At 45.5% G+C, this 26043-nt stretch overlaps 1 long non-coding RNA gene across 1 annotated transcript in view; it reads left to right on the top strand.

Moving 5' to 3' along the window:
• Positions 1–1482: 1482 nt before the first annotated feature.
• Positions 1483–26043, top strand: part of LOC138283395 (uncharacterized) — a 31258-nt gene continuing 6697 nt past the window's right edge. The window contains exons 1-2 of the long non-coding RNA XR_011201234.1: positions 1483–1547; positions 6272–6340. This is a non-coding gene — a long non-coding RNA (uncharacterized lncRNA). The remainder of the gene's footprint in view (positions 1548–6271; positions 6341–26043) is intronic.

Below are 26043 nucleotides of genomic sequence, written 5' to 3' on the forward strand. Positions count from 1 at the left end.
GCGCAGTGAGACTCCAGTGTATCACATCCAGTATAAAGTCTGGCTTTCTTCGAAATTTCTGCCCTTGCGGCTCTCTCAGAATAAGTTTACACCTAGTTACTACGGTCCTTTCCGTATTCTTCAGTTAATTAATCCTGTCACTGTCCGTCTTCACTTACCTCGTACCTGGAAGATCCATCCGGTCTTTCATGTTTCCCAGCTAAAACCCTATATGCCTGATCTTTTCTCCCAGCAGTTTCCTTGTCCTCCTCCCTTGTTGGTGAATGATGAACCTGAATATGAGGTACAAGAAATTTGTGACTCTCGTGTCTTTCGAAACCGTCTTCAGTATCTGATTCACTGGAAGGGTTATCCTCTTAGCGAATGCTCTTGGGAAGATGCGTCTTCTGTTCACGCCACTCTTCTGATTCGTCACTTTATCTGCTTGTTTCCACATAAACCTGGTGCTCCGGGGGGGGGGACCTACTGTCGCGCTGCGGCGCATAGAACAACCCGAACACTCGGCTCGGGCCGCGGTGCTGAGACGCGCCACGCCCCCAGCCTCTCCTGCAGTACTCGAGGCCCCAAATTGGGCATGGGGCCTTGTTTCTTTCTGGCGCGGCGCGCCTCCATTCACAAATAACCTCTCCCCCCACTCACCTGCTATTGTGTCCTTCTTTGCTGTCGCCCTCGTTTGTTCTCCCCTTTATGTTTTTCCTTTTTCCCATTAGTCCCTTCTTTTCCCAGCATACCTTGGTTCCTTACTCACTATGGTGCCTTGTCCACTGCTTTCTATGTATTTATCCCTATCCAATATGGTGTCCTTGCACTTCCTGCTGGTCGCTTCCTGTTCTATGAGTATTTAAGGGCTGTGATTAATTTCCTCCTTGCGCTGCAACACTTCATGTTGGTTGGTGTCTTTGTTCCTTCTCCCTTGTGTCAGATACTGGTTATGCTTTTTGTTCCAGTGTTTTCCTGTTCATTTTTGGTCTTGTATTCTAAGTATTGATCTTTTGCTCTTATTCCAGGATTTTCCTATTTTGAGGTTTTTTCCCCTTTTTAGTTTTTTTTTCCCTCTGGCACTACTTCTGAAGGACACGGACTGCCCTTGGCATTCCTATCGCCTGCAGCACCGTGGCTACCAGAAAGAGTCGCCCCTACCTGGGCCAAGGCAGAACATTCAAGAACAAGAACTTTGTCACTCGTTCAGCGGACTCCAGGCTCAAGCAACGCGTAAGTCGTGACACAAACACAAATGATGGACAGAATGTGGACCCAATCAAACATTCACCCCCAGTCTTGTGTTTGTTTGCATTGCACATTCTAGATACAAATGCAACGATGGTTATGAAAATGAGTACAGGCAGTGTCTTCCATTATAAGTCTTCCATAAATGAGAGACCAACAGCTTGGTAAAGTGTTCAACAAATGTTACAGCAGGATTCTTGTAAACAAAGAGACTGCGAGGTCCTTCATCATTTTCTTCTTTCTTCCTAGCTGGGTGCTCCAGGCGAAGTAGCACCACGGCGAGTACCTCGGGGGAGTGGGGGAGAACAAGAGTATGGCAGGTAAGTCCTTCTATTCGGTTTGTTATTGTTAGATCCGTCACCAGTCACCCACTGTCAATTATATGTGCAGTCCACGGAACACAACCCAATGCCTCAAAGATGTGCACCCCTTATCTTTATTAGGAACCATTTACATCATAAGTTGTCTTAGTCACAAACTATTCCCTCACTAAAAGGTTGGGGTGTGTGGGGGGGACCAGTTTCAAAGAGAGATTAAAGTGATAAGCAGGTGAGAGTGAATAAACCCCTCAAGAAACAACGCCCTGCTATGAATTGTTATGCCCAGACCGACCCTGCATTTTCGAGGTTTGCAGCCCCATACACACCTGCCGAAGCCATGTCCCTCCTGGAACATGGCTGGGTTCATGGGCATTCTGACGGGCTCTTCCCCGGGCTGCCTTTATAGTGGTGTTGCTCTGTGTGTTTTACGGCTGGTAAGTTTCCACAGGTATTGGGAAGTCCTCGGCTGCCTGGCGTTCCGCACTCTCTCCAGCAGGTCCTTTTTCGGAATTCTATGTCCGCATCATTCCTGTCCCACCCCTCCTCTCCAGGGCCCTGCTCTTCTTCTTCTTTCCTCCAGGTGACCAAAGGATTAGGGGCTTACAAGTCCAGAAGAGACTTCTCACACTCCTCCCCTTTCCTCCTGGGTTAAAGAACCTGTTCTCTTCGTCCTCCAAAAAATCAGTTTGCAAGATTAATGTTTTGGTAAAGTCCAGGGAGACAAGACCTGGGCTGCAGGTGAGGGCATCTTTCAGTTTCTGAACAGCCTCACTGACGAGCTCTGATGGTGACGTCAGAGCCTTTGGAGAATTGTTTTTCTTTAAGAGGTCAGTGAGAGGAGCTGCTAAGTCTGAAAATTGGAGTATCAACATCCAACAGTAACCTAGGAGCCCCAGAAATGCTCTGAGATTCCTTCTGGGGGCTGGGAATGGAGTTTTAGCAATGGGGTTTACTTTTAGTGGACTGTGGTTCAATCAGGCCCTTCCCAAAGAGATACCCTGGGTATTTCACCTTTCGATAGGCTAGCTTTGATTTCTTGGTGTTGATGTGTAATCTGGCTTCTCGTAATTCAGAGAGAATGGCTTGTAGGTGATAGAGATGCTCCGACCAACTCTTGCTACAGACCATAATATCATCTAAGTAGGCTGAGGAATACCCACTGTGCTTCTGGAGTAGAGTATTCATGAGCCTTTGAATGCTGTGGGAGTCCTGTGAAGCCCAAATGGTAACACAGTAAAATGATAGAGTTTGTCAGCGGTTGCGAAGGCTGTTTTTTCCTGATCGCAAGGCTCTAAGGGAACGTGCCAGTAACTTTTTGTTAGATCAATTGTGGTGATATACTGGGCCTCACTTAATTGTTCCAACATTTTGTCTTCTCTGGGGAGAGGATAGCTGTCTAATTTAGAGATTTTGTTCACTGCCTGAAAATCAATACAAAAACAGATACTGCTGTCTGGTTTAGGCACCAACACAATTGAGGAACACCAGTTGCTGGTGGAAAGAACGATAACCCCCATCTGTAATATTTGTTGTATTTAATTTTCTAGAGCCTGGTGGTGGGCCCCATGGGACTCTAGTAAGTCTTTGTTTTTTAATGATTCCATCTTCAGTGGGGGTAGAATGGACCACAAGAGGAGTCCTCCCTGGCAAATCGGAGAAGATCTCAGCAAAGGCCTGTAGGAGACCGTTCAGTTTTTTCCTCTCTGTCCTTAGTAAGTTGATGTTAAGGTTGGTTATTGTAGAAGAGGTAGGTGTTGTAGTGTGGATTGCTTTAGGTAGTGAACCCAACCATTTCTTAAGAAGATTAATATGATACACCTGTTCCCCTTAGGGGGAGACTTGTAGACGGTAAGTGGTTTGACTCAATCAGCTCACAATTTTGTAGGGTCCCTGCCACTCACCTTTTAACTTGGCAGAAGAAGTAAGCATGAGAACTGAGACACAGTCCCCGACCTGATATTCCCTTCATTTCTTGCCCCGTCATAGAACTGTTTCTGCATCCGTTGGCTCGTCTCCAGATTTTCTTGTGCCAGGGCTCGTAGTTTACCTACACGAGATTTGAGGTGTTTTGAATATTCCAATAACGATTCTGCTTCTCCTTCAGCTTCTTTCTCCCACGCCTCCTTTGTGATTTCCAGGAGGGTATGATGGGGATGTCCAAACAGGAGTTCGAAAGGGAACGTACTGAGACTGCTTTATATTTGTCCCTGAAGAACAGAAAGGGCTAGGGGTAGAAGTTGATCCCCATCCCGGCCATTCCCAGCCAACATTTTTTTTTAACATCAACTTAAGGTTCCTGTTGTACCTCTCAACCGGCCCATCGGTGTGAGGATGATATACCGAGGTTTTCAGGTGTTTTATATTCAGTTGTTCGCATGCCTGTTTCATCAGTCGGGAATCAAGGGGAGTCCTGTGATCCATAAGAATCTCTTTCAGAAAACCCTGCAGGAAAATATTTCAATGAGATGTTGTGCTATGACCTTGGTGTTTTGGGGCCCGCAGGGATATGGCCGCAGGCTACCACAATGCATAGTCTACAAGGACCAATGCATTTTGGAAACCTCTTGTGTAACGCGGCAAGGGACGTATCAGATCCATCCCTACCCTATCGAAAGGTTTCCCAATGATGGGGAGGGGTTGTAAGGAAATCCCCGACGGTCTATAAGGGTTCTTATTCTGACACTCATCGCAGGTCTGACAGTAAGTCTTTACTTGGGTGTGGTCAATAGAAATGTTTCAGGATCTCTTTACTGGTCTTTTCAGCACCGCAGTGACAACCCAACAAATGAGAGTGAGCAAAAAAGAGCACGTGATCCATAAAGTCAGTGGGTACTAATAGCTGGGCTTCCTCATTAATATGACCTATCTGATATAACAGACCCCCTTATACATCAAATGTATGGTAGGGAGAATCAGTCGTGTTTTGTTGAGTTTTGGCATTAGTCAAGGTAATATCATTCAGCTGAGCTGTTCTGAAGTTACTATTAAGGACCCAGGGTTTGGGAGTAAGAAAAGCATTCATTAGTAGGTCCATAACCAGATGGTAACGCCTTCAATTTTGCAAGCAATAGGTTTAAAAAGAAGGGATTATCAATACCAAGAATGAGTTCCTCAGGTAAGGTTGGCAATATGACTGGGGGTGATGTTTGAAAAGTTTCAGCACTCCATCCATCATTATTTTGTGTTGCTAAAGTTGCCTTAAGTGGTAAGGGTATGCCCAGACGTGAGTCCTGTGCTGACTGTGCTGCTGGATTCCGGCTAGCCTGGCTGATGAAGGGTGATACCCTGAAATCGTTCCCAGGATGCTTGTTTCAGGTCAATGGAAGACCTGATCTGGCAGTTCCGGCTGGACTGTTCCCACGGGTAACAGGGTCAAGACTGATTTGCATATGGCTGGGTCCTAAATGGGGGGGTATGGTGAACTAAAGAACAATGGATTAAACCCAGATCTGTGACTGGGGTTGAGTGTTTGAAAGGTTTAAGCACTCCGTTCATCATCATTTTGTGTTGCTAACCTGGCAATATCCCTACCCCCACGAGACATTGTTGTCTTGAGGCATTTTTTAACAGCAAATGTGCCAGCGGATATGTTTTTATGTCCCCATGTACACAACGAATCCCAACTGCCTTATGCAGAATTACCTGCGTGGGTTGAATTCAATCAGTGTGGACAATGGGCTATATGCAACCCAAATCTAACAGGGCTCCTTACCCAGTGACCATTGACCTGCAGACTTACATAATAGATGGTTGCCATTTCCTTTGTAAGTAAAATTAACTGGGGTGCATAGCTAATATCCATCAGTTCTTCTTCGTTCCTTTCTTTCTTTTGTGCACAAAAACGGGCTATTCGTCACCATTCCCCACACTCATAACATTGTGGCCCTGATGTTGATACTGTCTCTTGACGAGGGTTCTTATTCATGACAACCTCTTGAACCATAAGTGGCTTCTTCTTCATTTTAGAATGAGGGTCAAGAGGCGCCCTCTCATGTTTATCTAGCTCTAATGAGCCGCTGTTGGTGTGGACTCAGGAAAACGAGGTAGCCATCTCCCCTGTCGTTTCCAGAGTGAGTCCCGCATGCTGTCTTAACTACCTTTGGGTGGGAAAGAGCAGAGCTTCTAGATATTGCTCAAGATAAATGTTCTTGAATATTTTGTCCTTGTTTGATTCCTGGGGTTTTAGACACCTGTCCCCCACTTCCTTAATCTTATAAAACAGCATCTTGGGCGTATCACTGGGCATCCCTCTCTCCTTATGGAAGCAGAGGCAATAGCTCTCATCGTCAACTCCCAACCAGTCCAGGATCATTTTCTTAATGTCTTTATAGGAGGAGGCTCCGTCCATGTTGGCTATATGATATGCAACCTGGACTTCTCCGGTAAGCAAATGGGCAAGGTAGAAAGGCCATCGTTCCACTGGCCCTCGCGCTACGTTTAAAGATGAGGAAGAAGGCCAAAGGGTCCACACTTGGGACATATTTCTGTAAATGTATTGTGGTGGTGGGCATAGGATATTGTTTGGCCTTCCTCAAGTTCTTGCACCACACGCTTCATCTTATGCAGAAGGCTAGACTGCATGTATTCTTCACCACATGTCAGGCTGTATGTCTTCCTTAAATAAGGGACCGAAAGCTTGATTAAATGTTCAACAACTTTAGTTGCAGGATTCTTGTAAACAAAGGGACTGCGAGGTCATTAGTGATTTTCTTCTTTCTTTTCAGATAGGGGCTCCATGCCAAGAAACACCACGCAGAGTACCTTAAGGGGGGTGGAGAACAAGAGTATGGCAGGTAAGTCCTTCTCCTCGGTTTGTTATTGTTAGATCAGTCACCCGGTGTCTATAAACATATATGTGCAATCCAGGGAACACACCCTAATGCCCCAAAATGTGCACCCCTTATCTTTATTAGGAACCTTTTAAATCATAGGTTCTCCTAGTGATGCACTTTTTCACTCACTAAAAGTCCTAAAAAGTGTGGGGGGGGCAATGTCACAGAGAAATAAGCAGTTGAAAGTGAATAACCCCCCCCCCAAAAAAACTTTCTGCTATGAACTGTTGTGCCCAGACCCAACCGTATTTTCCATGCTTGCAGCCTAGTACATACGTACCGAAAGCCATGTCCCTCCTGAAACATGGCTGGGTTTGTGGGCGTCTAGATGGTCTCCTCCCTGTGCTGCCTCCATAGTGGTGTCGTTCAGCGTGTTCTCCCGCTCGTAAGTCTCCAGAGGTATGGGAAACTCCTTGGCTGCTTCACATTCAGCACTCTCCCCCGTCAGTCCTTTTTCAGCATTCTGGTTCTGTGTCCACTTTGTTCAGGTCACGCCCTGCCCCTCCTCTCCGGGGCCCTCCTCTTCTTCTTCCTTCCTCCAGCTGCCGAAAGGATTATGGGCATAGATGTCCAGACAGTACTCCTCCTGCTCCTGCCCCTTTTCTTCTGGGATAAAGGCCCGTACTCTTTGTCCTGCGGGTGAGAAGACGGCTGTCGCCCAACTTCACAGGAGGCGGAAGAGAAAGTGTTGCCCAGATTGATAAACCCTCCGCCTCATCACAGACAGTTAAATATTATAGAGAGAGGGTCGGTGAAGGACACAGCTTGAAATGTGATTTGAACAAAAGACATTTTAACTTTTTCCTGTATTAGATGAAGATTAGTGCTTGGTGTATCTCAACATTTTTGGAGAAGACTCACTGAAGGTTTGCCTTCAATTTAGATTACCTAAAAATTATTTGAACTTTATTACTTTTCCCAAATTAATGACCAATTCTATTTTGTCCTCTGTACAGCTCCGAGTAGTGGAATGGGACCTGTATCTGCTTCCTCTAGTATGATAAGAGGGCGAAGTATCATGTCAGTATGAAGGTTTATTAAAATACTCTCCTTCATTTGTATCAGGTCAATGCCAAAACTGTGTTGAGTACATAAATCCTAAAAATGTGGAAGAAATATCCAGTTTCCAGAAAGCCAGCACAACACATGATGCATACTTTTTACTAAAATCAGAGAGTAAAAAAAAAAAATTATTCTTTTGGAGCAATTTGTAGTTTGTTAGTACCTTGTCCGACTTTTTCACACGAGTCCATACTTGACATAGTAAAGTCACACAAGATACCAGAAGAAGACAGGTTCAAGAAGAAAATGTCTTTTGGTTCGACGTTTCCATGAACTAGTCTCCTGTGGGTGAAAATGTAGATTTTCCTAGTAATTTATGATGGAAAGTATTAATTTTATTAAAGACACAGAGGCAAGTATTATGCTGTACTTTTCTTGCTTTAATTTTAACAGCAGCAGTCAACAACAATAAAAAACTACGAATCACAGATGGCAAAAGAAATAAGCCAATGGGAAGAGAAACGTAGTCCTTAAGATATAACCAATCAGCAATGTATGCACCATATAATTACCTCACTTGATTGTGAACAGCCCTCTTTTCTTGCTCGAGAAGTTAATAAGAATGAAATAAAGGTAAAATAGATAATAAAATCAAAAGAGCCATAATGAGAGAAAGCAGTTTATGACAAAAGTTCATCAATCCTGGAAATAGTAAGATGTGTGGAGGGACGGAACAAACTGGATTCCCAAGGCAGTTTGAAGAGGAGGTAGCTACATAGGAAGAAGCAAGCAGAGGGTCCTCAGCGTTATGAGGCCTGTTGCGATGGAGTCCGAGTCGATGTGAGGGTGCGAAAGAACAATAAAGTTATAAAATTGTGGATGGGATAATACTTGCCTCGTGTCTTTAATAAAATAAAGACTCCTTCATAAATTACTACATTTTATGTCAAGTCTGGAGGCTCCAGTATGCTTTTTTAAAGCACATTAATAACAGTTGAAGAGGAATTGTTAACAGTTTACAATAAAGAAAACTCTAAACACATTGTCATTAGACCAATCAGCTGATCTAAGAATATCCTCTAAGAGGGAACCAGCCCAGAAGGCTTTGGAGGCCATGGCTTCCCTGGAGGAATGGGCCCCAAAAGTGGAAGTATCACTACCAGCAAGGGACATGATCCATCTGACCCAATGAGCAAGAGTAGGAGAAGACACTGGTTTGTAAGGTTTCCTAAAAGATATGAGTAGTTGAGAAACAGAGGACGTTCTTAAATCAACAGTTTTATGTGCATAAACCTTTAAACATTGCCCAACACACAATATGGGATGATCGGGGAAATAGGGGTAAAACACTGACATGAGGTTTGTTTTGGAACGTCGAATCACAGTGAATAACACCCTTTTCGAGTAAATTGACGATAAGAAATGTCTAAAGCTCTAACATCAGACAATGTTTGATCGAAATGAGACATAACAACATTTTTAATTTTGCAGAAAGCATTTTTAGGGAAAGAAGAGCATTTATCAGACCATGACAAAAACAAATTCAAAACAATATTGACATCTCATAACTTACTCTATTTGGGAAGAGGGGGGTTAGAGAATTTTACTCCCTTCAAAAGCCGGCTAACAAGAGGATGTTCTCCTGCAGGTTTTCCATTGATATACAAATGATTTGAAGAAATTGCTGACCTATAGAGGTTTATAGTACGAAAAGATTTTCCTTTGCTAGGTTCTGATGCGAGGAAATTGATAACGAAGATTACATCCGTTGAAAGGGGACTGATATTGTTTCCCAAACACCAGCTGTACCATAAAGAACAAGCTGACTTGTAGGCCTTTGTACTTCCTGGAGGCCAGGACTGTGTGATATATTTTGAAGCTTCTGACAAAATGAGAGGGAGAGATTGGTTACTCTGGAAATCTTCCACGTTGAAAAGACAAGAAGATTGTCTAAAATTAGGTTGTGAGGACGATTCAGGGGGTCCAAAAGGAAATGGGGAAAGGAAGAAAGGAGAAAGGGGAAATCTATGGATAACTCACAAGGGCTGGGAACCATTCCTGGGACTGCCAAATGGGAGCTATGAGCGCTAGTGTTGCCTTTTGACGCCTGACCTGCACAAGTAATCTGCCGATCATGAGAAAGGGAGGAAAGGCATAATTTAGGGAGATTGACCAATCCTGTAAGAAGGCATCTGAGGCTAATGCTAATGGATCTGGATGCCAACTGTAAAACTGAGGAAGTTGGGAGTTGAGACGAGAGGCAAAAAGATCTATTATCAGCAGACCCCATTTCTCCTGAATAGAATGGAAAATCGAGGGATGGAGTTTCCAGTCGCTTGTATCCAGAAAGTGTTCTGAGTGCCAATCCACTACAGTATTGAGATCGCCTGGGAGATATTCTGCATGAACAGAAACTTGGTTTGGAAGGCAATATTCCCAGAAGGCTTGGGCTAGCTCCGCTAAAGGTTTGGATTTCATACCCCCTAAATTGTTTATATACCTTACAGCTGAAATGTTGTCCATCCTGAGAAGGATAGCAAGGCTTCTGATTGCAAAGGAGCCGCAAACATCTCTAAACAATTTATATGCAATCTGGACTCCTCTGGTGACTATGTACCTCCAGTCGATATTGGACCACAGTGGGCCCCCAACCCGTGAGGCTTGCATCTGATTCTAATACAAGATCTGGGTCTGATGCAAATATTGTTCTGCCGTTCCAGGCATCTAAATGGAGAATCCACCATTGAAGTTCCACGCGAGAGTCTTGATCTAGCGAAATGGAGTCTGAATACGCAAGGCCCTTTCTTAAATGTAGGATTTTTAACCTCTGGAGAGCCCGATAATGTAGAGGACCTGGAAAGATGGCTTGGATAGGAGAGGAGAGAAGACCTACTATTCAAGCAAGAGATCTGAGAGAAATAAAAGAATTGCGTAGAACCTGAAGAATTTCTGATTTTAAAGATTTTACCTTTGCTGAAGGGAGATGTAGAGTGGCAGAAACCAAATTTATTTCAAGCCCCAAAATTCTATTCATTGGGTTGGAGACAGAAAAGATTTGTCTTTGTTGAGAACGAAGCCTAGATTCTCTAAAAGGGAGCAGGCAAGAGAGATGTAGGACTGAAGGGATGGAATACTCTGGTTCATTATGAGTATGTCGTCCAGATAAATTATGAGTCTGACGCCCTGAGCTCTGAGTAGAGCTACCACCGGCTTCATTAACTTTGTAAAACACCAAGGAACTGAAAAAAGACCGAATGGAAGGGATGTAAAAAGGAAGTATTGATCTAGCCACTGAAATTGAAGACATTTTCTGTAATTTGTATGAATCGGGACAGTAAGATATGCATCTTGCGAATCCAAACAAACCATTCAGTCGTTTTGAAGAAGGGTGACCCTGAGGTGAAGAATCGTTTCCATTTTGAAATGTTGGTAAACTACAAATTGATTGAAATACCTGAGGTTGATTACTGACCACATCTTTTTGTTTTTCTTTTGAACTAAAAAGATGGAGCTGGTAAAACCTGACGAGTCGGGATGACAACGGGCAATAGCTTGTTTTAGGGGACTGAACTTCTAAAGAAATGAGACCAAACATTTCTGTTGAGACCTTTGGTGGAAGAGGAGGGGAGGACTCAAAAGGTTCTGAGTAGAGTTTGATAGCATAACCTTGAACCGTGTTTAAAACACAAGGGTCTGCTGTGATTGACAACCATTTTGGAAGAAAAAATACAAAGATGACCCCCTATAGGAGGAAGGCCAGAATGTACAATCACCTGTTTGGTTAGAGTATCTGGAAACTCTGGAGCCTCTGCCACGGAAAACCCTGCCTCTTTGTGGGTAGAAGTGAGCTTTATATTCCTGGTAGGAGGTATTGTAAGATCCGCTGGAACCTTGGTTGTTGTAACCACGGCCGGCAAAGCAGTTCTTTTCTCTGCCAGCCCTGGCAAAAACCTGTTGAGAAAACATTTTCTTCAGGGATTGCTGTGCTTTATCTAGCGAAGAGAAGGTAGAGACGTATTTACTCAACTCTTTGACAAAAGAGTCGCCGAAAAGAAGACCTTCCACCTTGATACTCGGATGCACAGTTGCAAGGTTAAGCAATTTGGGATCCAATTTGAACAGGAGCTCCTTCCTGCGTTCATGTGTGAGGGCAGAATTAGAATTGGCCAGAAGACAAAAAGCACGTTGGACCGAAAGTGAAAGTTCTTCAGGATCGATGGCAATGTTGTCCAACCTAGCAGCCTCTGCCAGGTCAAAATTCGAGTAAGTGGACCAACCACATCCAAAAGTTTGTTCTGACAAAAGGACCATGCTTTATCTACACCCTTGCGAGGATCTTTGCCATATTTAGTAAAAAATGTTGAAAGAGCTGAATCAGTAACGGAGGGAGAGAAGGACGGGGGCATTCAGATCTTAACTTTGACCTGGTTTGTTTGTCCAAGGGAAAAAGTAGTCTGGTAGGTACGTATTCACCAACATGATCTGCAGGAACCCACTCTGTAGAATTTGGATGGTGGATATGGATGGCATCAAACATAGGGACACCATCCGAGTCCATTACAACCTTAAGTTTAGAAACATCCTGATGCGCTATTTTAGGTTTCTTTGCCGGAGGTGGAGATAAAAGTCCTCCATTATCATTATCAGATAAGTCATCATCTGAATCCACATCAGCCAAATCCTCATCTGTATCCGGAATAGAGGAGACCAACATGGGAGCAGAAATATGTTTATATTTTGTTGTACAGCCAATAGCGCCACGTTATGATGTTCTTTAGATTGTAAATTAACTGAAGGGCCCTTTCGGCCTTCCACTGCAGAATGGGCCAAAACTGTTTTGGACATCATCTTAAAAACAGAAGTTTCCAATTTGTTTGAGATTTTATTCATTGAGGCAGAAACTGCCTGTTGTACTGAGGCTTGAATAAAATTATTCAATTCCCCTTTAATATTATTTTCCTCCTCTGGAGCTTTCTGAATCAGAGGAGAGTTATCAATATCCATGACCAAACCAAACATTGTTGAAATATCCAATAATTCAGTAATTAAAGGGTTAAAACCCGAGGGAGTGGACTTGACAGGCCAAACCCTAGCCTATAAAGTGAGTGAGGGCAAAAAGGGGAGTTGAAAAACGCGTGTCAAGCAAGTCCTCACTGCGAGTTGAAAGCAGGAGGCTCAGCGATAAAAGGAGAGAAACACCTGACTAAATAAGCGTTCGATGGAGCGCAGTAAGTAAACAGCAGTCATTCCTCAGAAGCGACATAAAATGGCGACCGCTATCTGAGGAACGAACTCCAAACGGACAAAACAAATTAGGCATAAGGGAAAGCGCGCTCGGGGCAATGCGGCAACGTGCTATCTAAGCAAAGACAAAGGTGAATAAAAGGGCAGCGCGTAGCGTGTGAAAGCTAGGATAACACTGAATGCCAATAATGTAATAAAGAAACAGTAATGCCAGTAAATATAAATAAATACAAGGTGAAGTACTTAACTTGACTGCGAGCAGCAAGAAAAGAGGGCTGTTCATAGTTAAGGGAGGTCATTATAAGGTGCATACCTTGCTGATTGGTCATATCTTAAGGACCATGATTCTCTTCCCATTGGCTTATTTCTTTTACCATCTGGGATTTGTAGTTTTTTATTGTTGTTGACTGCTGCTGTTAAAATTAAAGCAAGAAAAGTACAGCATAACAGGAGCCTCCGGTCTTGACATAAAATTGCCCAAAATTTCACAAATGTTGCATAAGACAACATTTAGGAACGTGTTATGGTTCATGAAAGTGGAAGGGTGTACTTGTTTACCACCTTCCAGAAGCATGTACAGTTCTCTAGAACCCTGTGCCCTATAGAATTCTTGGGATGGCAGTTGAAGTTGGAGCTGTCCTGGAATGGTTGGTGTACTGTGTGACTGAAGAATAAATCTTTCCAACATTTACCTGGAGATTGTCATCTAGTCATGGTAGGTAGCGCCATGCAATGAATCAGCAGAAAAAAGGTAATAGTTATGTATAGTACCATAGGTATGACTCTGGATGGCACTTGTGAGGGGTTACTTAAATCAGTCTAGAAGGACATCATTACTATTACCTCTGTATACTTATATTGAAAATATAAATCAACTCAATTTAAAGCAATGAGGTGGTCATTCTTTAAATTCTCAATTTACTCAGTTTTACGATGTTGATAATTTGATCAAACAGTAACAGTTGTGATGAGTCTTAATTGATACCTTAAATGTTCGACTTTGTTCTCAAATACTTCTGAGGGGGTATTTTTACGATCATACTGTCCTACCTATCAAGATTCCTAGGAATACCAGGGAGAAGGAGAGGTAAAGGGAGGGAGAGAGAGAGTAGAAAGTGTGTGTGTGTATGTGTGTGAATACACATACGTATCATTATGAGGACCAGCTACTGACTGTAATAAAGTGTGTATTTACTGTTCTAACACCAAGCACGCTTTGATACTGGGGTTGGTTATAGAGCAGACCGAGGCAAATTTAAGTGCACTTTTAGTTTATCTATACACTTGCCCGAAAGTGCCTAAACACACTATGAGGATCGGTCCCCATAATACAACGGCTGGTCCTTTTACACACACACACACACACACACACACACACACATCATGAACCTGCAAGCACCACTCAATAGCGACTACATATGTAAACAAGGACAGAGCATTGCTCTGTACTTATGTTGAATTAGTCCTTGTACATCATCACTTAAAGTGTTTGCTGCTAAGAATAGATCTGGCGCCCACATCACATTTTTCAAGACTCTTCATAGGGGACTCTCAATAATACAACCTCACAAGAAGGGACTAACACCTCACATGTTCACTCACTTCAATCTCCTTGTTGGTTGAAATAAAAAAGAAAAATCCTGTTGGGACTGTGCAAAACATTAAACAAGTCATGTCTGGCATTTTCAGGCCATTGCATTTTACTGTAATTTTGAAGTTTGACAACTAATTTGGAGTCTTAGGGGGTCTCATTGTGTGCAAAACATTGATTAGATGAGGGTTTTCCTTCTCCCTATCTGTGCAGTTGCCTGTGACACTGAACTCCAAAAACCTCTCTATACATCTGCAAGGTGAGCCCTGGACAGTTGTAATCATTTCCTGCAGAGGGCAGCTAATTTTTCCTGATGAGCATCGAGTCACATCGGTGACTGACGATGGCAGGTTATTTGTCAGAGAGATGATGAAGGAGACTCTGTGTAATCAATCTGTTCTGTCGTTGTTGAGCTTTCACCCATGCTACAGAGCCCCTTCAATTCAAACAGGCTACATGTGCACCTGCATATTCTGTCCACAGGATACCGCAGTGTTAACTTCTTACTGATGGTATATATAGGTGTGGTAAACAACATGTCTGGGGCAGCAATAAGAAGGCCAGATATCACAGTTGTTACCAGCTAATGAACTATAATTGTCATTTATGAAAGAATTTACTACTTCAGTAGATTACTATGTGGAAAATGTACTAAAATACCAAATCCTCAAACACCACATAGTTTTGCTTGAAACTACAGTTCTCCTCCTGTGAAATGCTGTTTGTCTCCTGAACTCTTGGGCTAAGGCAGCCAACTTGCTATGGATTCCTTTTCATAGGTCACCTAAGGATCAACTCACCATTAAGCACCTAAGAAAGGGCTATAACTTGGTGCTAACCACTAGGAAAAAGGTACTCATGGAAGAGGCATGGTCTAATTTGGCCCTGGCAGTTGAGACCAACAATGCCACTCTGTTCTGAAACACTGTCAATGCCCCTTTTCTAAACGATGATACTGCTCAAGAATTTATCTCACACTTGCCCCTCAATGCATGGGTTGATAATTTTTCAAGCATTTTTGCCTCTGTATCATGGGATATAGGAACGAAAGTCAAGCAAACTTGTAGTAGACCCTTGGAATTGACTTTGGAGGAGGTCCTTCTTGCCCTAGACTGTAGTGTAGGGGTGAAGCGCCCAGTCCAGATTGTGTCCCAGTTTATGTCTTTAGGGCAATAAGTGAGTTGTGGGGCCCCATCCTTACTCATGTGCTTAATGCAGCTGCTGAGGGCATGATCACTCCGGTTCGGTCAATTCTATCATAGTGCCTATTTCCAAGAAGGGGTTTTGAGCCGAAGTGTTATCGCCCCATTTCCCACCTGGATTCTTCCGAAAAATTGATGGGTACAGTCCCTTTACAAAGATTAGAAAAGTGGGCCACCTATAATTCTATCCTTTGATTAGCCCAATATGGTTTTAGGAGTGGTTTTGGGAAAGTAGAACAGTGTGAAAACTTGAACTTGCTAATTGGGAAATACACTAATTTTAACCCAGGTGCCCTATATGTGTGCATTTGATTTGGTGGATCGTTTGATTCTGTGGCATACACTTTTTTCACTTGGGGCACCTGAGAATATTGTTATTTTTCTATCCAAACTGTATCGGAGCCTGTCTACCAATGTACGTTTTGGTCTGAATGTGAAATGTACTCAATCATTTAAAATCAAGAGAGGAATCAGATAAAGCTGTGTTTTGGCCCCATTTTTATTTTCATTATACATTAATGGGGTTGATTATGTCCCTAGAGCTCTACAGGCTGACACCTATCACTGCCTGCTCTTCAGTCCCCGTGTTACTCTATGCTGAGCCCTGTTCCCCCAGCTGCAGCTCACTCTGTGCTGAGCTTCCCCAGGTCTGATGCGTTGTGGTGCCTCCTGTCTCCCAAGATTGTCATTGCTATTGTTAGTCCCCATCCGTTCGTCCACTAGTCTGCTCATCATTGCTGTTGGCTTTGTTTTTGGCTTAGTGTTGCTTTTGTTTGCTTATTGTTGCTCCCTGCGCATAGATGTCCCCGCCGCCCACTACTGTTAGTCCTCATTCATTTGTCTGCTCGTAGTCACTGCTGGCTTAGTGTAACTTAGTTTTGCTCCTATGTGTAACTTTCCCCGGCCACCTGTTTCCTGCTATTTTTCTACTGTGTATCCCTTATGCCCTCCTCCCACTGAGCCCTACACCCCCAGGATCTACTTAATGGCAGTCGCTGCACACCCAGGCATCGGGTGTGCCAAATGCACACCAAACACAAGCCCATCTGCCCCGTCCGTGCCTGGACCAGGCCCAGCGCCAGGACGCCTGGATCTGCAGCCCGCCACCGGTCCTCCTCCGACAAGATCTGAAACCTCATACCTAAGACCTGGAACACCAACTGCAGCATTGCAGCATCTCAATCCACAGAAGGCCCCTTCTCCTGCCACAAATGCCACTTCTCCAGCAACATAGGAACCACCACAATTACCACCCAGAAGACTCCCGGTCACAAGCCACAACTACAATGTGCGCTACTCAACTCCGCACCACGACTGCCCCAACATACACTGCAGAGGCATCGCCATCATCCACAAGAACTCCCTCAGCTGCACTGCCTCGAATGACACATCGATCTTGCAACATCTCAACTTCCAGATCAAACCTGATGCCAAAACCACCAATGAAGGAACTCTCACCAACAGATCTCCTGCCTCCGCCACAGCTTCTGCAACTCCAGCTCGGACTTCATTGCCCCCCTGGCTATCCACTTCAGCCACTACCTCTTCCTAGGGGACCTGAACTTCCACCTTGAAGACCCAGATGACGTCAACTCCACCTCGCTCCTTCAAAACATGAGAATCATTGGCCTCTCACAATTGGTCACCACCACGCACAGCGCAGCACACACACTAGACCCCATTTTCTCCACTAGTGCTAAGCCAAATTCTCCCACACCAAGGTAACCTGGACAGACCACAACATCGTCTGCTTCACCATTGATGCACAGTCAGAAGCCTTCCACGCCACAACTGGGGAAAAGTCATGAAACCCCCCTGGATCTCTGCCCTCAAAGAATCCAGACCCATCTCCGCAAGTACACCGGACCTCATCATTAAAACTTCACCACCTGAATCTCCTAAGGCGCCGACACCAACCAGCAGCAAAGCCACCAGGCAAACAGGTGGTTCACCCCAGAACGTCTGACCCTCAACTATCACTGCAAGAAACTAGAGAGACACTTGCGCTCCAACAAGACCCCCACCAACCTCAACTCCTTCAGGTCAACAACCTGATGGACCCGTCCCAATCTGGATACCGGCTGAATCACAGCACCGAGACCGCCCCGATCGCAGCAACCAACATCAGAAACCTCCTCGACTTATGGGCAGCTTTTGACTGTTTCCCACCACACTCTCCTCACCAGACTCCACTGCATCGGCATCCAAGACAATGCACTCAACTGGATCTCCTCCTTCCTCTCTGGTTGAACACAAAGGATCCACCTACCACCCTTCGTCTCCACACCCAAAGACCTCATCTGCGGCGTTCCCCCGGGCTCATCCCTCAGCCCCACCCTCTTCAACACCTGCATGACACTGCCAGCAGACATTGCTTGCACCCACGGACTCAACATTGTCTCCTGCGCCGATGATACCCAGCTTTTCCTATCCCTTATTGACGATGCCGCCACCACAACAACCATCTTCCAAAACACCATGAGTGACGTTGCTACCTGGATGAAGACCAACTGCCACAAGCTCAATTCAGACAAAACAGAGATCCTCATCTTCTGGAAAAAGCCCTCTTCCTGGGACGACACGTGGTAGCCCACCTCCCTCGGCCCCCCCCAGCCACACAAGCAACCTCGGAATTATCCTGGACACCCAACTGACCATGAAGCAACAGATCAATGCCGTCTCTTCCATCTGCTTCCACATCCTCCACATGCTCTGCAAGATCTTCCGATGGATCCCCATCTCCATCAGGAAGACAGTCATTCAGGCCCTTATCTGCAGCCAATTGGACTACGCAACACGCTCTATGCTGGAACGATGAAATAACTCCTGAGCCACCGCCAGACCATCCAGAACACGGCAGCTAGACTCATCCTCGACCTCTCCAGAAGAACCAGCATCACTCCTCACCTCAGGGCTATCCACTGGTTCCCCGTCCATCAAAGATGCTTCTTTAAGGTCTTCACGCCTGCACACAAAGCCCTGCACAACTCCAGACCCACCTACATCAACAACTACTTCACATTCCCCGACCGACAAGATAACTCCGCTCAGCCTCCCTCATCCGGACCCACTTCCCCTGTATCTGTTGCAACCACTTCGGAGGTCACTCCTTCTCCCATCTCGCCGCCAAGTCCTGGAACTACTTCCCTCTCCACCTGCGCACCTCCTCTTCTCTGACGGACTTCAGAATGCAGCTTAAGACTTGGCTCTTCAACCGCCATCACCCTCCAGACGAGGCTTGCAGCAACCCACCAGCACCTGGAAACCCCTCGGGTCACAAGTCACCCTATACAAGACCCCTGATTGATTGATACAGTACTGATGTCAAGAACTGCCTTCAGCCTGCAGAGACTGATGGATACCTTCGTTGATTTTATGGATGAAGATTAACAATGCTAAGACATTTACGATAATATGTGGCAAAAAGATCCAGAAGTGCAGAACATTCCACTTTAAGGATTCTCATACTGTATGGGTTGACCCATTTAATTATTTGGGGATTTTATTTTCTAATAATGGTTTATGGGTTAATCATGTACAAAACGCTGGCTTTAAAATGAGCAGAGTGTGCAAGGGTGTTTTCAGGTTTCACTGCAAAATAGGCAGTTAAACAAATTAATTAACAGCTACAAAGTCAAAGCTTTGTCAGGTGCTATGTATGGAGGGGGCCTATGGGGCAATATGCCTCTTCAGATTGAGTAGAATGCCTTTCTTAAGCATCTGCTTTGTATTTGTACCTTTGCTTTGACTTATATTGCTCACAAAGAGATAACCTTTTTGGAGGATTTATTTTCACTAAAGCTGATCTTGCTCTGGGGCTGAATCTGGGCTAAGCCTGAAAACTTTATCCTAGTTTGTAGTTTTTATGATGTGCTAGGGAGATACAATTTGAGATCTTTTTTAAATCAAATAATGTTATGGATTATAATGCTGCTCTAAGATTTCTGTATGCACTCGTGGATCCTTTTTTTATGCTGCTTAATGCTTCACATATATGGAGAGCAGTTCGTATTAGGAAATGTATCAATTTTCGTTTTTTTTTAATCACAAATCATTTAGCGCATTTTCTTACTGTGCTGTTTTTATGATGTGCCAAAGGAATACTGCTTGAAACATCCTCTCTAGCAAATATCAACAGGATTTACATTGCCCTTTTCAGATGTTTGTGTGCACTGCTGGGCCTTTTTATGTGTTTGTATTGCTGTATATATTTGGGGAGTGGTTGGAATGGGAAAAATATTACATTTTAGCTGATAGTATGGAAGATGGATATGGATTCTTTTTATTGATACTGTATTTAATTTAAGGTATGGTTGTTCTTTGTTTTATTCGACCTAATATGATTAGATTGTACAAATTATGGCTCTATTTAAATTACTGCTGTTGTATATTATTGTGCTAGTTTATGGTCAAATTGTTTGAGCCAAATAGAGATTTTTGAAGTAAAGTCTCCTGAACTCAGGTGCTCCAGGTAGGTTTTGCTTTATAGTGTATGTGGCTACAGTGCCAAAACATCCATTGGTAATAAATTCCCAAATATATATTTTATTTTAAAGATGACCTTTTTAGAAATGTTGCACAACAGAGTATGACCACAAGGCATAGCTGAGAGACCTTTTGAGGATGCACCTGCTCCAAAAAGTGCTCAAGACAAAAAGGTCCATCTGATGTTTCATTAGTTACCTCAGTGACATGAGTTATGTCCAATAAAACGCATATCTGCAATTCAATTACATTATACACATATCAAAGCACGAAATGCTAGCAACCAAATATTTTTCCTCTCCTTTTTTCATTCCACACTATTGCTTCTTATTACATCTTCTATTTATGTCCAGTTGAAAGCCTGCTGTTTTAATACGTTGTGCAGCTTGGTGGCCACATAGTCAGAACTTCATTGGAATGTGAACAGCTTCTGACATTGAGATACCCCTCAAGTCATCCTTTTAATTATACCTGGAAAGAGTTCCACTATGTGTATTTTTTTCTTTCAGAATCGCTTCTATATTATTTTGAGGGCTTAACAACTTGTCCTGAATAGTTTGAATAAAGGTAGGGAGTTGCCCTCCCCACTGCTGAAAGATTGCCGTCTTTAAAAGCCAGGGTTTATACTGTATTGCTTTCCATAGCAGATCATACCAGTGGAAAGGATGTGAAGTGATACTATGATGCCTTCACATCACAAACTGTCATCATGCTCTTAAAATGGGTTATTTTATAGAGTAAGGCAAAATTGTTGTTAAGAAGCTAAATAACACCCCATAGAGACAGACGCTGGGTTACATCTAGACAGCCCAGTTTGCAGTGTTTTTCGCTAGTGTATAAATGAGATGACTAGAGCTATGTGTTGAGATGAAATGCTCGAGTCTCTAGAGATGGCACAACCACCTATACAAGGAAAGCAAGCAAACAGCCCCTCTACCTCCCAGTTGCCAAGGCCGAATAGAAAATAGGCTTGGGCACTACAATAAAAGTGGCCCCCATTAGCAAATAAGATAGCTAAAAAAGTAGCCTTCGTTCTGCAAATTTAGGCAGTTTTGAAGTTGTAAAGACATGTTGTATAGATGTTGTGCAGGGTATTTGAAAAGCAAGCTTCTCATTGATACTTCTAACCACAGACTCCCACCATTTTGAATCTTAAAGAATAGTATATTAAACATGTGGTTTCAGAGTTTGTTTTCGTTGAAATTTATTATTACTTTTTTAGAATATTTCTCTGAATAATCAATGCACTAAAAAAGGTCACATTGTAACTTTGATTGTTTGAAAGAATGAAACAAGGAATCCTTCTTTTAACATTATCCACAAATGCCACTCTCATCTAACCCCAAGGTGTTTCGGGCCTCTGAGCCCTTCCTCTGTGGTAATTCCTGTAAAACCAAAAATGATACAATCAAAATAGACATGTGTGGGGGAGCGTGGCCAAGCAGCTAAAATGGCGCACGCTTAAGCGCTCGGCTCCGGAGGGGCCTACAATTAATCCGTTGATATTGCTCGTACCCCTGGCCCATCGGCTCCTAAGGCCAGTACCTGAGGGGGCTGAGCCCAGGAGAACCACGTGGGGATCCGACCCTGAAATCTGGGAAGTGCAGGCTGGCCGACTTCGCTGGACCTGCGGCTGGCGCCGGAGCCGGGGACTAAAGTGAAGACACTTCCATGAGAATTAAGGACGCGGCTGGTCTGGCTTGGCTGGGCCCGCGGCCGGCACTGCGGCTGGGGGCGGAGTGACGGCCCGGACCGGCGGGTGGCTCAGCGCCCGGCTGTGGAGGACGGGGGGGGGGGACAGGACCAGGCCCGAGTAAGGACACGCTTCGAACGATGAGGAGTGGCACCCCCGCGCGCCGGTGAAACAACGGAGGGCGGACCCGGCCCCCTCCCAACAAGGAGAGTCTCCGAGGAGCGGGAGACAGAGTCTGGCCCCAGAGGATGTGTGGAAGTGCCCTCTGCCACCGGGGCAACCCTGCAGCAACTGTGTTCTGCCACTTGGGAGGCCCCCTGTATGGAGATGGACAGGCAGTGGCGGGGAGCACGGGCAGAACAGTGTGGAGATGGGAGACCGGCCCTCATAGAGGCGATCAAGCTGGCATCTGAAAGTTGGGACAGTGCCCTGGCAAGGGCAAAGGAGGTAACCTTGACGCACGTGGTGGCAGCGCATTGACCAGGAACGGAAGACACTGGCTGAGAGCCCCTGCTCCGGTGGGGCCGCAGGAGAGTAGCGGTGGAGTGGGACCCATCCTGCTGCACGGAGAAGAGGTAGTGCATTGCGAGCAATGTGAAGAAGAACATAGGGAAGACCTAGAATTGCAGCTATCGCTCCGAGAGCTATTCTGTGCTTAACCAAGGTAATACCGGATGCCAATGGCAGCAAAGACCATGACGTGGAGCTGAAAAAGGCAGCAGCGAAGCCTGCGAAGCCCCCTGAGAGAGAGAACTAGGTGAGAGGGAACTCTCTGAATGGGCAGAGCTAGTGCTGGATGGTTGGGCTGCCCTGATCCCATATGCCGAAGAGAACGACGAGGGACAGACTTCTAAACCCGCACGGACTGTAACGGAGCGGCTCACTCTTTTATCACGGTCAAAGTAAACCACAGCTTCCCTGATGTCATCCAAAAATCGACACAAGACCAAAACCATGGAGCGTCTGACAACTACTGACTTCAAAGAGGGGGACTCTCAGAACCTATTGCAAACGAAAGTCCAGGATACCCTTGATAAAATCCTTGAGGCAATTGAGGACACTAAAGCCACATTGCAGCATGATATTAATCAAGTAGCAGTGGAGGTGGGACTCTTGAGAGCAGATCATCAGAAACTCTCAGACACAGTCAAGGAGACGGAGACAACACTGGCAGACATTACTCCCAAGCAAAGAGAACTAACAGCCACTGTAGAAAGCCTTAGCGACAGAGTGAAGCGACTGGAACAGAGAGCGGAGGACGCGGCAGGGAGAAACTGAAGGAATAATGTGCGTGTAGTGGGTCTACCGGAGGGGACGAACATGGTGGCATTCCTGGAAGACTGGTTGCGCACGGTGGTGGCACCTGAGGGCCTGACCCCGTTTTTCACACTTGAACGAGCGCACCAAGTACCCTCAAGACCCCTCGCCCCGGGCAGACCGCCCAGAGCGGTAATTGCCAGAGTACTGCATTACAGAGACAGAGACACCCTACTCCAGAGAGCGAGGGAGGCGGGCCCCTTCAGAGTGGCGAACAGAGAGGTGACGTTGTTCCCGGATTTCACGTTTGAGGTCCTGGTCAAGCGAAACTCATATATGGCAGTCAAGAAGGCCCTCAGAGCGGAGGGGATCCAGTACTCACTCCTCTTTCCGGCTCGCCTGAGAGTAATGCACGAGGGTAAATCTCTGTTCTTTCAGAAACCGGAGGAAGTGTGGGAATGGCTTAAAGCCCAAGGGGGTCAATCATCCCAGAGGACAAGGGTCAATACCGAAGAGAACGGAAGGCACAGGGAACCGAGGAGATGGAGAAACGGAGGCCGCTCCCGGGGGATGCCAACGCAGACACAGAAAGAGATCGGAAGGCAGGCGGCCCTGGAAGCGGTGGCATCCTTGAGCAGAGAGGCGTCCCTCCGGGGGTCTCTGGGGTGGAGTCAGACGACACGGCCGTGTCCTCCATAGGATGCTCGGAATCTTCATTGAGAGCCCCGAGGGTGACCCCTCAGACATCAGACGAACTTGGATAATAGAAGAGGTGCACTGGCCCTGGGGTGAGGTGATTTGAATATTTATGCGGCCCCTCCGGACGTGTCCCCCCCACCTGAATTCTTGCCCAACCAGTTAGACTGGCGAGAATCTCAGATACTTTGTTCAATATGTTGCATTGTTGCAAAGTTTGCTGGGCAACCTTCTGTTTACAAGGCGCCCTGGGAGAGGGATTTGGGGTTTACAGTTACAAAGTTTGATGGTACACTGGACGGGTTGGAGAGAGGATCTTAGACACGCACTCAGAATGAAGGGGGTTATGTAAGCAGCGCGGGGACTGGCAATGGGTAACGCTAATAAGACATGTCCATGACGGAACATAACATACTAACACGGAATATACGTGGTATGGGGTCCCCGTCCAAACGACATAGAATACTGTCCTTCTTGAAACAAAGGGGGTACAAGTGGCAATGCTTCAGGAGACCCACTTAACCATGGGAGAGGTAGAGAAATGAAGACGCAGATGGAGAGGGCAAGTGTTTGCTACTGGCTACTCAGCATACGCTAGGGGCGCTTTGATCTCGATACGTGCGGGGGTCCCCTTTGAACTAATATCCAAAGAAGTAGACCGTGAGGGAAGGTTTGTGATCATGGAGGGGAGGCTTAATGGAACCCCAATTGTGCTGGGCAGTGTGTACGCCCCCAATCAGGATCAAGTCCCCTTTATAACACAACTGTCGAGCCGCCTCACATATCAACAGCTCGGGGGATATTAATAGGAGGAGATTTCAATGGAGTATTAGATGTGAATTTGGACCGCTCCTCCCCACCACTTACAGGTGCAGCGACACATAGGGTAGCGAAACATTTAAGGGAGTGGATGAAGGCATGGGGCTTTATAGATGTATGGTGGGAACAGCACCCCACAGATAGAGACTACTCATTCTATTCGGGAATACACAAAGTGATTACTAGAATAGATAGAGTAGTGTGCACAGCGGAATTAGCACAGGGCATGACTCGTTCAGAATACCTTGCTCGGACACTATCAGATCATAACCCCCTACTGGTCACCTGGAGGGTGACACTGGACAGACCCCCCGTCCCAACATGGAGATTGACCCCTGGCTCACTAGAAGATCAAGCATGCATAGAGTCCCTGCGCCTATACCTATCTGACCACATTAAAATTAACAAGGGATCTGCCTCCTCAAGATCACTGGAATGGGAGGCCCGTAAAGTGGCAACCAGCGGTTTCTGTCTAAGTCAAACAGCTGGAGTGAGGCGCACCCTAGAACGGAAATTAAATAACTTGGAGACGATAATGCATGGAGGGGAGCATAATAGTGGGACTGGGGGGAGTAGAACAGGAAAAGTATGATCAGGCACGAATGTCCTATGCTCAAGTGGAAGAGCAGCTTCGTTGTCACAGTCTCCGGAGGTACCGGGCTTCGCTCCAGGCGGAGGAGGGACGCTCAGGCAGAATGCTGGCGTGGTTGGTGAGAGCGGAGGGGGAGAATGCCCCCATTACGAGTATGCATGCATGACAGGGGGGGAGAATGCCTATGTAGACCGGGACCCATAAACAACGCCTTTAAGGATTATTACTCTCACCTCTATAGGGCCCCGGGGGAACTTGAGGCGGATGACTTGGATGATTTTTTGAGTCCACTTCCTCTGACCACACTGCCACCCGAGGAACAAGACAGTGTAGGTGGCCCACTAACAGAAGATGAGGTACAAGAAGCTATTAAGCCGTTGGCTCCAGGTAAGACCCCGGGCACAGATGGGCTTCCAATGGACTTTTACAAGAAATACTCCACACTATTGACCCCCCAATTAGTGGAAATGTATATGGAAGCGCTGCAACGAGGAGCTTTACCAGACTCATTGAGAGAAGCTCTGGTAATCCCCCTACCCAAGTCGAAGTCAAAGGAAGTTTCAGTGACTGACCTTCGCCCGTTATCAATGCTGAATAACGATTTTAAGATCCTTAGTAAAACCCTGGGCAACAGATTATTACGTTACATCACCGGGTTAGTACATAAAGATCAAAATGGCTTTGTACTGAACCCCAGTACCTCCATGAACCTGAGGTGCTTATTCGCTATCTTGCACATGCCAGAAGAAGAGAAACCCAAGGTGGGGGTACTGCTAGCAGTAGACTTTGAGAAAGCCTTCGTCTCAATTAGATGGGACTATCTTAGAAAAGTGATGCATCGGATGGGCATGGGTGAGAGCTGGATAAAATGGGTAGATTTACTGTATTCGGCGCCATTGGCAAGGGTGAGGACGGGCAGAGTGATATCGGACACTTACCCGATTGATAGGGGTACGCGACAGGGCTGCCCGCTGTCACTATTACTGTTCGCCCTGGCCATAGAACCACTTGCGGCTGAGATGCGATGCAGGGGTGTAGGCAGGGGAATAAGATGGGGTCAATCAGAACATATCATATCACTGT

This window comes from Pleurodeles waltl, chromosome 3_1, assembly GCF_031143425.1.
Source record: "Pleurodeles waltl isolate 20211129_DDA chromosome 3_1, aPleWal1.hap1.20221129, whole genome shotgun sequence".
In the NCBI taxonomy this organism is placed as follows: Eukaryota; Metazoa; Chordata; class Amphibia; order Caudata; family Salamandridae; genus Pleurodeles; species Pleurodeles waltl.